Source organism: Salvelinus alpinus, chromosome 29, assembly GCF_045679555.1.
Source record: "Salvelinus alpinus chromosome 29, SLU_Salpinus.1, whole genome shotgun sequence".
Classification (NCBI taxonomy): Eukaryota; Metazoa; Chordata; class Actinopteri; order Salmoniformes; family Salmonidae; genus Salvelinus; species Salvelinus alpinus.
In genome coordinates, this window is record NC_092114.1 from 29988134 (window position 1) to 30003699 (window position 15566).

General features: G+C 43.7%; 1 protein-coding gene across 17 annotated transcripts in view; it reads left to right on the forward strand.

Annotated features, from left to right (window-relative positions):
* Window positions 1-15566, forward strand: part of LOC139558459 (thyroid hormone receptor beta) — a 108872-nt gene that overhangs the window by 45263 nt on the left and 48043 nt on the right. The window lies entirely within an intron of this gene.

A 15566-nucleotide genomic window follows, 5' to 3' on the forward strand; every position in this document is an offset into this window, starting at 1 on the left:
TTTTCTTTCAAATACTTAATCTGCTCTTGATTGAGCTTGCCTACACATATGGACACTCTTTCGTTAGTGACAGAGTACATCTCGATCTCTTGTAATTTTGTTGAGTGCGGCAGGTCCTGGTCCAAAGTAGTACACTATGTGTGTCTCAAATGGCACCCTATTCCCATAGTCTGCCTTAGAACAAGGTCAAGTTCTACAGCCCTTCACTTTGTTCCTCTCTATTTGTTTGTTTTGTTGTTCGCCGCTGGGTCTTCTGACTCCACCGTCTCTCTGGCTCTGGTTATCCTGTGGCCTCTAGATTCCTAGGTTGTTCCATCCTTCCCCCATCTGTTTGTCCACACTAAGACAGTGATCCAGCAGTCATTTTCCCAAAGCAATTTAGTCCCTCGATTTGTTATGTTATGGTACCCCCAGGAATGTACTTTAGATTGGAGTGTGATAGAGATGGACATACAAGCCTTAATCAGAAGCCTTTATGACTATTAGAACCACGCTAAATGTATTTGCATGTTGAAGTTTAATATAAAGCCATTAACAAAGGCACCAAGCTGGTTGGGAACCTGTTTAGCTCAGTGAAAATAATCCAATGATCTCTTTTATAATGCATTCATCTCTCTGACTGCGCCCCAAATGGCAAACAGTATTCCCTATGTAGAGCAGCAGTATTGTCAAGCGGCGGGGATGTCACACAAACGAAGACTGTCGCCGAAACAAAGTTGTTCGGTGGAATTGTTCTGCGTAGTTTTTGGAGGAAGGAAAGAAAGGAAGACTCCACACCACTCTCTCACTTGAGTATCTTAGCTAGTTATTTTCTGATGATCTCATTTTGTAGCTTTGGCAAGTATGTGTGTGTTTCCCATCCCAGTTTGCTCATCTCCCTGTAGGTTTTACAGACGCTCTCCACCCCATGACTGCAACCTTTTCTAATTTATTGTACTCTGCGTGCACAACCAAAGTGGAATTCCTAGTTTCCCTGCACAGTTTGGAACTGCCGATCTGTGGTCAATAAGGCTGAGTTCATCCCGGCCTATGTTGCCCTTCAGTCCCTACACTTTTTGGCTCTGACAGAGACATTGATTTCCCCAGAGAACACTGCTACTCAAGCTGCTCTTTCGTTATCTGACTGTGTTCTCTCATAGTCCGAGAGCATCTGGTTGTCGCGGTGGTGGCGTAGTGCTACTCTCTTCTCCTAAGTGGAGATTTTCTCTTTTCCCCTCTCTCATCTGTCTACCTCATTTGAATTCCATGCTGTCACTTGTCCACTCTAGCTTAACATTGTTGTCATCTATCGCCCACCAGGGCCCCTTGGAAAGTCTATGAGCTTGACATCTTGATAACCTAATTTCCAGACGATGGCTCACCACTCATTGTACTTGGCGACTTTAACCTCCCGACGCCTGACTTCAATAAAAAATGTTCCACCTCTTTCTTTACATTTCTTTACACCCTTTCCAATCCACGTCCACTCACAAGGCATGCAATACGCTTGACCTCATCTCCACTAGAGGCTGTTCACCTACCAATCTCACTGCAACTTCCCTCCAGGTCTCTCACTACATTGTTTCCTTTTTTGTCTCTTTCTCCAGATGAAATCCTGCATCTAGTGGTGTCTGGCCGCCCGACAACCTGCCCATTCAATCCTATCCCCTCCTCCCTTCTCCAGACCATCTCTGGAGACCTTCTCCCATTCCTCACTTCCCTCATCAACTCATCACTGACCACTTGCTGCATCCCCTCTGACTTCAAGATGCCCAGAGTCGCTCCCCTCCTCAAGAAACCAACACTGTACCCCTCTGACGTCAAAACTACAGACCCGTATCCCTTTTCTTTCCAAAACACTTGAGTGTGCTGTCTCTGACCAGCTCTCTCGTTGTCTCTCTCAGAACAATGTTCTTGACTCTAATCAGTCAGGCTTCAAAGCAGCTCACTCAAATGAGACCGCACTCCTCTCTCACAGAGGCTCTCTGCTCTTCCAAAGCTTACTCTCTCTCTTTGTTCTCATCCTCCTAGATCTGTCTGCTGCATTCGACACAGTGAACCATCAGATCCTCCTCTCCACTGTCTCAGGGTTGTTTGTCTCAAGCTCGGCATATTCCTGGATTGCATCCTACCTGGCAGGTCGCTTCTACCAGGTAGCGTGGAGAGGATCTGTGTCTGCACCATGTGCTCTCACTACTGGTGTCCCGCAGGGCTCATTTCTAGGCCCTCTCCTTTTTTCTCTACAGCAACTGACAAAACAGAGCTGCTCCTTCTCCCGGGAAAGGCCTGCCCGCTCCAAGACCTCCATCACGGTTGTCAACTCCACGGTGTCCCCCTCCCAGAGTGCAAAGAACTTTGGTGTGACCCTGGACAACACCCTGTTGTTCTCTGCAAACATCAAAGCAGTGACTCGCTCCTGCAGGTTGATGCTCTACAACATCCGTAGAGTACGACCTTTCCTCACACAGGGAGCAGCGCAGGTCCTAATCCAGGCACTTGTCATCTCCTGTCTGGACTACTGCAACTCTCTGTTCGCTGGGCTCCCTCCTTGTGCCATCAAACCCCTGCAACTTATCCAGAATCCCACAGCCCGCCTAGTGTTCAACCTTCCTAAGTTCTCGCATGTCACCCCGCTCCTCCGCACACTCCATTGACTTCCAGTCGAAGGTTGCGTCATCTTCAAACCCTGGTGCTTACCTACGGAGCAGCAAGGGAACTGCACTTCCTTACGTTCAGGCAATGCTCAAACCCTACATCCCAACCCGAGCACTCCGCTCCGCTCTCTTGGCCCTCTCAAAAGCTCTTCTCTGTCCTGGTACCCCAATGGTGGAACAAGCTTCCCCCTGAAGTCAGGACAGCAGAGTCACTGCCCATCTTTCGAAAACGACTTAAACCCTACCTCTTTGAAGAGTATCTTAAATAACTCTCACGACGCCTGCGAGCCACTTCTCTGTTCCACTAGCACTGACTTTTCTTATAAATATTTTGTTGAGGGAAAATGTACTTGATACGATTGTGATGTGTCTCACATAGCTATGTTAAGATTAATGCATTAATTGTAAGTCCCTCTGGATAAGAGCGTCTCCTAAATGACAAAAGTTTTAAAATGTCTTGTTTGGAATCGGGACATCATATTTACATTGAAACCATGTAGGCCAATGAGTCCCAAATGGCACCCTATTCCCTATATGTAATGTAATGCACAAAATAAGAGAATGGGTGCCATTTGGGATGCAGACCATATGTTTTCTTCTGTAGTTGTTATTTTGTTTTTGCTGAAGTATTACACACATGTTGATTGGCTATTCTAATTATATTTGAATAATAATAATTTATAACATAGCACTTTTCATAAGTCTCAAAGCGCTTCAAAAGCATAAAACAAACAAGAAATACATCATCCAAAGATGGAGAGGGACCGTTCATGGCTTGATCAGAGGAAGGTGATCAGGGAGATGGTTGATGAAGAGTCTGGTGATGTAGAGGGCTACTCTGGGAACCAGCCTGAGTCATGTTGCTACTGGACTTCTCCTCCTTCACAATGTTTATGACACCCACTTGGGTGATGCCTCAGCAGCTCTGGGCACCAGAAAGTTCAGCACACACAGTTCAGAATAGTAGTCAGTCGTCCTCACTACGTGCCCTCTGCCTCAGCTTCCTCAAGCTTCAGGTGACTCTTCAATAGATGTTTTCAAAAGATCAACAGCCAGGTGAAACAAAAAAGATGGTACAGTGTCCAGATGCATCATTCAAACAAAAATAATTAGATTTGACCTGCCAGTCCATCTGCAAATCTGTGGGTCAAAACCACTAGAAATATGCAATAAATATGCAACAAAACTATTTATCAAAAACAAAACAGCTGATTTAAAAAATCTCTATTTAAAACACATGATTAAATTCTGTACATATTTACAGGAGCTCTTTGCTTAGGCTGCTACTAGGGCACCATAACAACTACCATGACAACAACCCATATACAGGTTGAAAATTGCAACGCAGTGGCTGTACAGTAACATTCTACCATGGTTATGCATATGCTTCTCATATTTCGTCTGTTAGAAACATTTACATTTGGTCCTATCCAAATTTAAGGAAGTAAGAGCTTCACTGTTAGTCTACATCTGTTGTTTACGAAGCATGAATGTGTAAAATGTGTTTTATCCATATAGGCCAAAGGGTTAACAATGCACTTGCTAACACTTTAAAGTTTGCATGTGCGAAAGAAAGGTGTAGGAGTAGTAGTCTTTAATAGAGAGAGACGGAGACAAAGAAGTAGTGAAACATTTTTCCTAGAGATTTCCAAAAGGCTGTTGTCGCCAACTGTGGAGCAATGTGAGCTCAGGTCTAAGACAGAGACTGGTCCAGTCCACTCTTCTGAGAGAAGAGGACAAAGAGAAAAGAGAGAGAAAGAAAAATCTGTCCTGTCCCCTGACAAATCTTTATGGTTCTAGAATCCATGGAATTCCACCTGTAGTTTGGTTACCAATGTGACATCACATTGTTTATGAGTTTTAGTTTTCTATCTTCCTGGTCGACATCTGGCAGAGTTTGATATCTTCTTTGTCCAACTTTCCTCACGTAGGTAGTGAAATTTAATTCTGTGTAGCTGTCAAAAGGAGTGTGCTTGGTACTTACTGTAGAGCTAGGCTAGCTGTGACTGTGACAAGGTTTGGCAGGTTTCCTAGCTAGCTAGGGCTCGGCCAATGTGGTATCCAGGTTTTGGCACCGGCGCTGCTGGAACGGACCATTTGGAGGAGGAGTTTGGAGAAAATCTTTGGGCCCCTATTGCTGACCTATTTGCAGTTTGGCAACCTATCACATTCTCCTGGAGACCTCTGGGACAACGGAGGAGACCATTCGGAGGAGGATGTAGGGGGTGGGAGGAGAATAACACAGAACACAGAACTTAAAGCATGGAGCCAGAGTAGTGTAGAAACTTTCTCTCTCTCTCGCTCTCTCTCTTTAGTCTCTGCTGGACTGTAAATACTGAGTACAGTATGTGTTAAAGTGTCATGGGTCTGACTTCAGCAAGTTAATTGTACAAAAGTTTATTTATTCATTTTCACAATGATTGTTTTCTGTCTCTACTTTGTTGTGGTGTTTGGTGAATGGCATGGCCTGGCCTGGCTGGAATGCCACAGTGTGTGGACTCAGGATTCAGACTACTTCCTGTGGCTCTGCCAAGAAACAAACACTAGCCACGGTCTTTCTCTTGCACTCTCTCCATCTCTCTCTCGCTTCCCTTTCTCTCAATCCTCTCTCTCTCTCGCTCTCTTCAAAGTAGCCAGCCTTTGCCTTGATGACAGCCTTGCACGCTCTTGGCATTCTCTCAACCAGCTTCATGAGGAATGCTTTTCCAACAATCTTGAAGGAGTTCCCACATATGCTGAGCACTTGTTGGCTGCTTTTCCTTCACTCTGTGGTCCAACTCATCCCAAACCATCTCATTTGGGTTGAGGTTGGGTGATTGTGGAGGCCAGGTCATCTAATGCAGCACTCCATCACTCTCCTTCTTGGTCAAATTGCCCTTACACAGCCTGGAGGTGTGTTTTGGGTCATTGTCCTGTTGAAAAACAAATGATAGTCCCACTTAGGGCTGTGGCGGTCACAAAATTATGTCAGCCGGTGATTGTCAAGCAAATAACTGTCGGCCTGGTAATTGACAGTTAATTAACATGAATACATTTAGCGTCTCCTGGCTTCCACACATCTTTAAAAAGTCTAATAAATACATGTAATATAGCCTACACCTTCACAATAAATCCATTATATATTTTAGACAGGTCTGAAGAAACATGATATGAAGAAAATGTAGTCTATTTCATAAGAACAGAATAGCATACTCTGAGTTGTCCTTATGTTAGGTCCTGATGTGGCAATGCCAAATGGCTGTGGGCTACACTAGTTAATTTAGCAGACAAGATTTGCTTATAATTCCGTGGCATTATTTTATAGTATGAAGAATACAATTGAACAAATATTTTCTCAAAATTATTTGAGGGAGTGCGCACATGCGGCTATTCTGTGTTGAGGAGTTAACAAAAATAGGTACTCCTATATGCTCAATTTAAAGTTAATAATGTAACTTGTTCTACAAACATTGGGCTATATGTTTTGATTTTTAATACATTGTAAGGCTACATGATACGACTAATGATGATTTGAAAAAAGTTGCTTGAAAGGCATGAGGTCTGCTTTGTTTTTTGCGTAGTACCCGCAAAACACCAGTCTCAACGTCAACAGTGAAGCGGCCACTCCGGGATGTTTGCCTTCTAGGCAGAGTTCCACTGTCCAGAATCTGTGTTCTTTTGCCCATCTTAATCTTTTATTTTTATTGGCAAGTCTGAGATATGACTTTTTCTTTGCAACTCTGCCTAGAAGGCCAGTATCTCGGAGTCTCCTCTTCACTGTTGACGTTGAGACTGGTGTTTTGCGGGTATTATTTAATGAAGCTGCCAGTTAAGGACTTGTGAGGTGTCTGTTTCTCAAACTAGACACACTAATGTACTTGTCCTCTTGCTCAGTTGTGCACCGGGGCCTCCCACTATTCTTTCTATTCTGTTTAGAGCCAGTTTGCGCTGTTCTGTGAAGGGAGTAGTACACAGCATTGTATGGGATCTTCAGTTTCTGGCAATTTCTCGCATGGAAGAGCCTTCACTTCTCAGAACAAGAATAGACTGACGAGTTTCAGAAGAAAGTTCTTTGTTTCTGGCCATTTTGAACCTGTAATCGAACCCACAAATGCTGATGCTCCAGATACTCAACTAGTCTTAAGAAGGCCAGTTTTATTAAATAAATACAAATCTGCATCAATCTACACACAATACCCTATAATGACAACAGGGTTTTAGACATTTTGGCAAATTAATTACAAATAAAAAACTGAAATACCTTATTCACATAAGTATCCAGACCCTTTGCTACGAGACTCGAAATTGAGCTCAGGTACATCCTGTTTCCATTGATCATCCTTGAGATGTTTCTACAACTTGATTGGAATCCACCTGTGGTAAATTCAATTGATTGGACCTGATTTGGAAATGCACACACCTGTTTATATAAGCAATCGGGGGAGAAGGGCCTTGGTCAGGGAGGTGACCAAGAACCCAATGGTGACTCTGACAGACCTCCAGAGTTTCTCTGGAGATGGGAGAACCTTTGAGAAGGACAACCATCTCTGTAGCATTCCACCAATCAGGGCTTTATGGTAGAGTGGCCAGACAGAAGCCACTCCTCAGTAAAAGGCACATGACAGCCCACTTGGATTTTGCCAAAAGGCACCTAAAGGACTCTCAGACCATGAGAAACAAAATGTTCTGGTCTGATGAAACCAAGATTGAACTCTTTGGCCTGAATGCCAAGCGTCACGTCTGGAGGAAACCTGGCACCATCCTTATGGTGAAGCATGGTGGTGGCAGCATCATGCTGTGGGGATGTTTTTCAGTGGCAGGGACTGGGAGACTAGTTAGGATGGAGGGAAAGATGAATGGAGCAAAGTACAGAGATCCCTGTTGAAATCCTGCTCCTGAATTCTCAGGACTGAGGCGAAGTTTCATCTTCTAACAGGACAATGACCCTAAGCACACAGCCAAGACAACGCAGGAGTGGCTTCGAGACAAGTCTCTGAATGTCCTTGAGTGGCCCAGCCAGAGCCTATACTTGAACCTGATCAAACATCTCTGGAGAGACCTAAAAATAGCTGTACAGCGACGCTCCCCATCCAACCTGACAGAGCTTGAGAGGATCTGCAGAGAAGAATGGGAGAAATTCCCCAAATACAGATGTGCCAAGCTTGTAGTGTCATACCCAAGAAGACTCAAGGCTGTATTCGCTGCCAAAGGTGCTTCAACAAAGTACTGAGTAAAGGGTCTGAATACTTATGTAAATGTGATGTATATATTTCTTCTTCTAAAAACCTGTTTTTGTGTTATTATTGTGTGTAGATTTAATGAGGATATAAAAAAAAATACATTTGAATAAGACTAACATTACACAATGTGGAATAAGTCAAGGGATCTGAATACATTCCAAATGCACTGTATATTATATTTTATTCTTTGTTTAACCAAGATGATGCTGATTGGTCTCTCATGATGTGACAAGCCCCTTACAGTGCAATCGGAACCATGTGATTCGTTACAATCAACATTCCCTTGCTGCCTCCAGCTGAAACACACATGCTTAAAAAAGCCCTTGTAGTGTGGAAGTGGTTACCAGTTTAGTTGGTACGTCTTCACGGAAATACATGTTTATTTTCATTTGCTCAACCCTGAAACAATGACTCGATGCGATGGCAATAAATGTAACAATACGCGTTTTCACAAACTTGCATCAGACACAGGAACAGGATGCCATGTAAGATACCTGAACTCGCTGAAACTAGCAGATTTCGTTTCACAATCCCCTCTTCTCTCCTCCTCCCCTCCCTTCATTCTCCATCTTTATCTATCTTCTTTTTTTTACCACAGTATCCTTAGTCCCTGCGTTTGTCCTGATTTACCCTCGCCTTTACCCAGCATGCACTGTGGTGATTTTGGTGCTCTGTCAGAGCGAGGCGGGTGCACACTTTTGATGAGAGGATGGAGGGAGGGAGGGAGGGAGGCAGGAGGGAGGGAGGGAGGACAGTGGCAGGCGGACGTTATACTCTCTGATGCTGTTTATATCTGTGCTGCTCTCACACCAAACTACCCCACTCACACCGCCCTCACCTCTCCTTCCCCCTTCTCTCCTCCTCCCACCTCCACCCCTCCTTCCCCCTTCTCTCCTCCTCCCACCTCCACCCCTCCTTCCCCTTCCTCTCCTCCCTCGTTCTCTTCTCCCCCACCCCCTTCCCTCTCTTCTCCTTGTTCTCTACTGCAGTGGGTTTGCAAAATATTTTCTTCCTCTGTCACTCTGTCTCTGGAATTGTGTGCATGTGGATGAAAACTAGAAAAAAAAGTGTGTTACAAAGCAGAGCTGAGAGCTGTTTCTGTGAGCGCGCTGATAACAGTCCTCATCTGACCTGCACTCAGACTGGCACAGTGGAGGGATGGAGGGAGTGAGGAAAGAAGAGAGAGAGACCGAGGGGGCGGGGCCCGGGGAGCCAAATGGATTCATGCATTTTAGACGATTCTGCGCTGTTCATTTGATCTAGTGTTCCAATGCTGTGTGTTCTCCACACATGACTGGTTCTCCCTCTCCCTCTGTACTCTATCTCTCTCTCTCTGGGGGTCAGTTCAGGAGCTTAGTGCTACACACATATACACACACATCCACACACACAAGCTTACAGATCAAGTGGTTCTGTCTGGCTTGCTGCAGCTATACTTCTGCAGTTATTCATTCCTCCATCCCTCTTTTCTTTCTTCAATAAGATCTGCTTCCCCCTTCTATCTGCGCTCTATCCTTAGGGGAAGCTTTTTTCCTCTGCTCTTCGTCCTTTGGTGCACCTCAGTAAATATAATTACAGTAGATGACTGTCATGCCACAAGTAGATGAATACACTACCCTGTTCTGTTTATCACCCTCTGCTGAGGCTAGTTATAAGTACTGTATTAGCTACACGGTTCATTCAGGATTACAGTTGTATTATAGTGTAATGTATTTCTCCTCAACTCATTGTTGCCCCTTCATTCTGTGAAGGGTTTGTATTGACCCTCTCTAGCACTGACTACATATTAAGAATAATATACATGTACTGGCATTCATCTGGTTCCCAGAAACACATTCTGTCCTAGGAAACCTGTCTGTCTGCCCGCTGTAGCAGCCTCCACATGACCTGTCTGTCTGCCCGCTGTAGCAGCCTCCACATGACCTGTCTGTCTGCCCGCTGTAGCAGCCTCCACATGACCTGTCTGTCTGCCCGCTGTAGCAGCCTCCACATGACCTGTCTGTCTGCCCGCTGTAGCAGCCTCCACATGACCTGTCGGTCTGCCCGCTGTAGCAGCCTCCACATGACCTGTCGGTCTGCCCGCTGTAGCAGCCTCCACATGACCTGTCGGTCTGCCCGCTGTAGCAGCCTCCACATGACCTGTCTGTCTGCCCGCTGTAGCAGCCTCCACATGACCTGTCGGTCTGCCCGCTGTAGCAGCCTCCACATGACCTGTCGGTCTGCCCGCTGTAGCAGCCTCCACATGACCTGTCGGTCTGCCCGCTGTAGCAGCCTCCACATGACCTGTCTGTCTGCCCGCTGTAGCAGCCTCCACATGACCTGTCGGTCTGCCCGCTGTAGCAGCCTCCACATGACCTGTCGGTCTGCCCGCTGTAGCAGCCTCCACATGACCTGTCGGTCTGCCCGCTGTAGCAGCCTCCACATGACCTGTCGGTCTGCCCGCTGTAGCAGCCTCCACATGACCTGTCGGTCTGCCCGCTGTAGCAGCCTCCACATGACCTGTCTGTCTGCCCGCTGTAGAAGCTGTCATCAAGGCAAAGGGTGGCTACTTTGAAGAATCTCAAATATAAAATGTATTTTGATTTGCCCAACACTTTTTTGGTTACTACATGATTCCATATGTGTTATTTCATAGTTGTGATGTCTTCACTATTATTCCACAATGTAGAAAACAGTAAAATAAAGGAAAACCCTTTATTTTGAGTAGGTGTGTCCAAACTTTTGACTGGTATTATATATAATTTATCATTCCAAAAATGAATGTAGCAACTACAGAATGCCCCGTTAAGTCTATCCAAAGTGTGCAAGTTTGAACATGTGTCCATTAGGCCTATGGAGTTTTTCCCAGCATGTATTAGATTGAGCAATAAAAGCTTCACTTTCATTCCATAGGCTGGGATCTGCATTATGCAGATGTTGCAGGAGCGCATTTTTCACTGGCTGTCCAAAACAATTATTGATAGGCAGCTTAAACTTCTTGAATTCAACCATTATTGGGTTTAAATACACATTTAGTTTTGTGAACAGCCATCCACAACGGCTACAATCCGTAAGGCGTAAATAGCTAAATGAGAGCCCAGCAGTGTGATTCACATCAATGCGCCATGTAGATATCAATAAGTGATATCTGTATCGCCGTAGACTACCCCACTGCTGTCGTCCTTACCTCCAAGTGCTTATTGAAGTTGGATAATCTTTGGATGCCGACAGCAGTCGCACCATTGGAAGACATAGCTTGGACTGTAGCCTACTAAAGCCTATTCCTGCTCTTTTCCTGCGATCCATCAAACACATTTGGTGTGTCATCATGGTGGTCTCTGACTTGTGGTCAGACTTTATTATTATTATTTTATTTAACCAGGTAGTAGCCAGTTGAGAACAAGTTCTCATTTACAACTGCGACCTGGCCAAGATAAAGCAAAGCATTGCGACAAAAAAACAATACAGAGTTACACACGGGATAAAGAAACGTCTTTGAGAAAACAGAAGTGTCCGATTTTTTTCCCGCAAACATCCTTTCTGAATTTAAAAGTAATCTGATTACAATATTTTTGCTGGTAACGTAACGGATTACAGTTACCGTTTTTATAATCCCTTACATGTAATGGATTACATATCCGTTACTCCCCAACCCTGCTCATATACTGTACCATGTCTTGAAATATGAGTTCTGCTTTTAATCACATGTATTTGTTGTATAGTATGCTATATGACAAGCTGGGTGTCAATCGTGCGTGCAAGCTTGTGTGGGCTACATGACAATCTGGTCGTCAATCTCAAGAGGAAATAACAGCTTTAGTACATGGTCTTCTAGCCAGAGATTATATACAGAGAGAAGCCACAGAAGGTACGGTAGAGAACTCTTTTAGATTCTGAGTAATATGGGGTTGAATCCTAACTGTAGATACATGAGGGTCTTTGAAGAAAACATTCTATATTTGTTGTGCAGATAAGTGTGCATATTTATAGTCTTTATCTACAGTAGTATATTCAGTTCTTATGGAAGAATTTGGATGTGACATTTGATAGCTAAAATTACTAATTTCAATCTCTTTACAGAATCATTGTGTTCTGGCAAATGGACTTTCAAAGAACGCAAATGGATATAGTATATTCCTATTATATTTTATTCAATTTTTTGCTTGATGAAGAACTTTGAAGCCTGGTGTGTTTTTAAGTGCTGTGCATCAGATGTAGGAGAATGAGAGATGAATGCCAAGCTCTCCTCTGAATCATTGAGTCAACCTCAAATATAACTCAATCACCATGGAAACACAGGGAAATGATAGTTTATCAGAATGCATTGGGCAGATCTCTCTCACACTCTCTCTCTTTCTTTTTCTCCCTGTCACTCACTCACACACACACAGTACCAAGGATGAAATGTGAGCTGTTTCAGACTAAAAGTATAATACTATGTAAACGATACTTCATGAAATATTTACATTAGCTAATTTACTGCCCCTTGTGCCCCATACTGCTGGTCAGGTGTATATATTTGAATGATGGGTATGATGTGCAATGAATAGATTTATTTAATGTGAAATGAATATGGAAAAGTGCAGTGAATAGTGACACTTTTTAGGATGTCAATATAAATTAATGTATTTATGGTTGTTTGTAATTTTGTCTTCCCTTTTAATCATTATATGTGTTATTGTTTTTGCCAACAAGGACCACTTTGGAAACAAGCGTTTTAATTAATACTTATAAGTGATATCCTCTGGGTCCACATTGCACGTTTGTTGTATATGTCTGTTACCCAAAATAAATTCAGTTCAATTATGAGCTTCCCGAAAAGGGTTTGGCAGTTCAATTAACTTGTGCGACAGACAGAGAGATGTGATTACTGCCACTAGAAGAGGAACGGCTAACCCAGTCCACGTGGCACTGAACTAATGGGGTCAACAAAACAAATAAACAAGTTGTTTCCTTTAGTTTGCTTTCTCCGTGTTCCTTCCTGCGTTGTGCAGTACTCTACAGCAGGGGTTCCAAAACGTTTTCACTCGCACTGTTCATGACCTTAACTGTTCACACCGCTCTTGTTACTTGCAATTCTATCATTTTGTCATGGGGTGTATTCTGTTATTTTTCTGTTTTTAAATAACTAATTGACCGACGTCGGTTAAATTATTTGAATTCCATTTTGTTCATTGTTTTTCTTCCTGGCAGCTCAATGCGCACATTGCGCAGTTTCTCTAGAGATAAATCAGATCAAGCCCGAAAAAAACGCCACCCGCTGGAGAAGACAGATTTTGGGCCTAGATATCCCTCTCGCTTTGCCTCTTCCTCTCTGGTTTAGCGCAGAAAACGTGGTAATTAACTACAATGACCATAATCCATTGCGTGTTACTTGTCTGGTCTGGGTGTTTCTTTTACGCCTGCTATGTTATGCTCGTCTGGGGCAGACAGGGAAAGGGAGAGAATGCACGATCGAGAGGGTAGTTGCTTTGCGAGGTATCTCTACTTGAAAATTATGATCTAAGTGATTGATAGTTGGTATTCAGCATTCATGAAAGTATGCCTTATTTACTTTGAAGAACTACTAAAATAGGGATTTTGAGAACCCAATGGTCATTCTGACAGTCCTCCAGACAGTGGATGTCAGAGCAAAAACCAAGCAATGAGGTAGAAGGAATTGTCCGTAAACTTCAGACAGGATTGTGTCAAGGCACAGATCTGGGGAAGGGTACCAACACATTTTGGTAGCATTGAAGGTCCCCAATAACACAGTGGCCTCCATCATTCTTAAATGGGGTAGAAGGGCCTTGGTCAGAGAGATGCACAAGAACCCGATGGTCACTGACAGCTACAGAGTTCCTCTTTGGAGATGGGAGAACCTTCCAGAAGGACAACCATCTCTGCAGCACTCCACCAATCAGGCCTTTATGGTAGAGTGGCCAGACGGAAGCCACTCCTCAGTGAAAGGCACATGTCAGCCCGCTTGGAGTTTTCCAAAAGGCACCTAATGACTCTCAGACCATGAGAAACAAGATTCTCTGGTCCGATAAAACCAAGATTGAACTCTTTGGCCTGAATTCCAACCATCATGTCTGGAGGAAACCTGGCACCATCCCTACTGTGAAGCATGGTGGTGGCAGCATCATGCTGTAGGGATGTTTTTCAGTGGCAGGCACTGGGAGACTAGTCAGGATGGAGGGAAGAATGAACGGAGCAAGTACAGAGATCCTTGATGAAAACCTGCTCCAGAGTGCTCAGGACCTCAGACTGAGACAAAGGTTCACCTTCCAATAGGACAACGACCCTAAGCACACAGCCAAGACAACGCAGGAGTGGCTTCGGGACAAGTCTCTGAATGTCCTTGATTGGCCCAGCTAGAGCCCGGACTTGAACCTGATCGAACATCTCTGAAGAGACCTAAAAATAGCTGTGCAGCTACGCTCCCCTTTCAACCTGACAGAGCTTGAGAGGATCTGCAGAGAAGATTGGGAGAAACTCCCCAAATTCAGGTGTGCCAAGCTTATTTTCTTTTCTTTTATTTCACCTTTATTTAGCCAGGTAGGCTAGTTGAGAACAAGTTCTAATTTGCAACTGCGACCTGGCCAAGAGTTACACATGGAATAAACAAAACATACAGTCAATAATACAGTAGAAAAAAAGAAAACAAAAGTCTATATACAGTGAGTGCAAATGAGGTAAGATAAGGGAGTTAAGGCAATAAATAGGCCATGGTGGCGAAGTAATTACAATATAGCAATTAAACACGGTAATGGTAGATGTGCAGAAGATGAATGTGCAAGTAGAGATACTGGGGTGCAAAGGAGCAAGATAAATAAATAAATACAGTATGGGGATGAGGTAGATAGATGGGCTGTTTACAGATGGGCTATGTACAGGTGCAGTGATCTGTAAGCTGCTCTGACAGCTGGTGAGGGAGATGTGAGTCTCCAGCTTCAGTGATTTTTGCAGTTCGTTCCAGTCATTAGCAGCAGAGAACTGGAAGGAAAGGCGACCAAAGGAGGAATTGGATTTGGGGGTGACCAGTGAGATATACCTGCTTGTAGCGTCATACCCAAGAAGACTCAAGGCTGTAATCACTGCCAAAGGTGCTTCAACAAATTACTGAGTAAAGGGTCTGAATACTTACGTAAATATGTGATATTTTCAGTTTTTTATTTTGTAAAGATTCTAAAAACTTGTTTTTGCTTTGCTATTATGGGGTATTGTGTCTAGATTGATGAATAAACAACAACAATTTAATCAATTTTAGATTAAGGCTATAAAGTCACCAAATGTGGAAGAAGTCAAGTGGTCTGAATACTTCCTGAATGCACTGTATTTTATTAAAGCAAAGTAATGTGAATAAATGATGGTTAATAAGTGATAAGCAGTAATGGGCAGTCACTAGCATCATGGGACTTTTTTATTTATTTTACATCTGTTGTTACAGCATTCAACCTACACATTGCATTGTGCATTTAATGTTTAAAACAATAATCAAAACCATGGTTACTTTTTAATAATCTAACCGAAACTGAACAGACCAGAAAGCCCTAATCGCTCAGAACTACAGCAACGGCAAAAAGACCTCGCCCTCTTTAAAAGCTAGATTTGATCAGACATTACACACAGAGAAATGAGTCATCAGAGAGTGAGGGAGAAATGGAGAGAGAGAGAGAGAGGCCCTAGTGAAAAAGAAGGGGGTAAGAAGTGGAAAAGTTATTGTGGGAGGTTAAGGGAGTCATAAAGCATC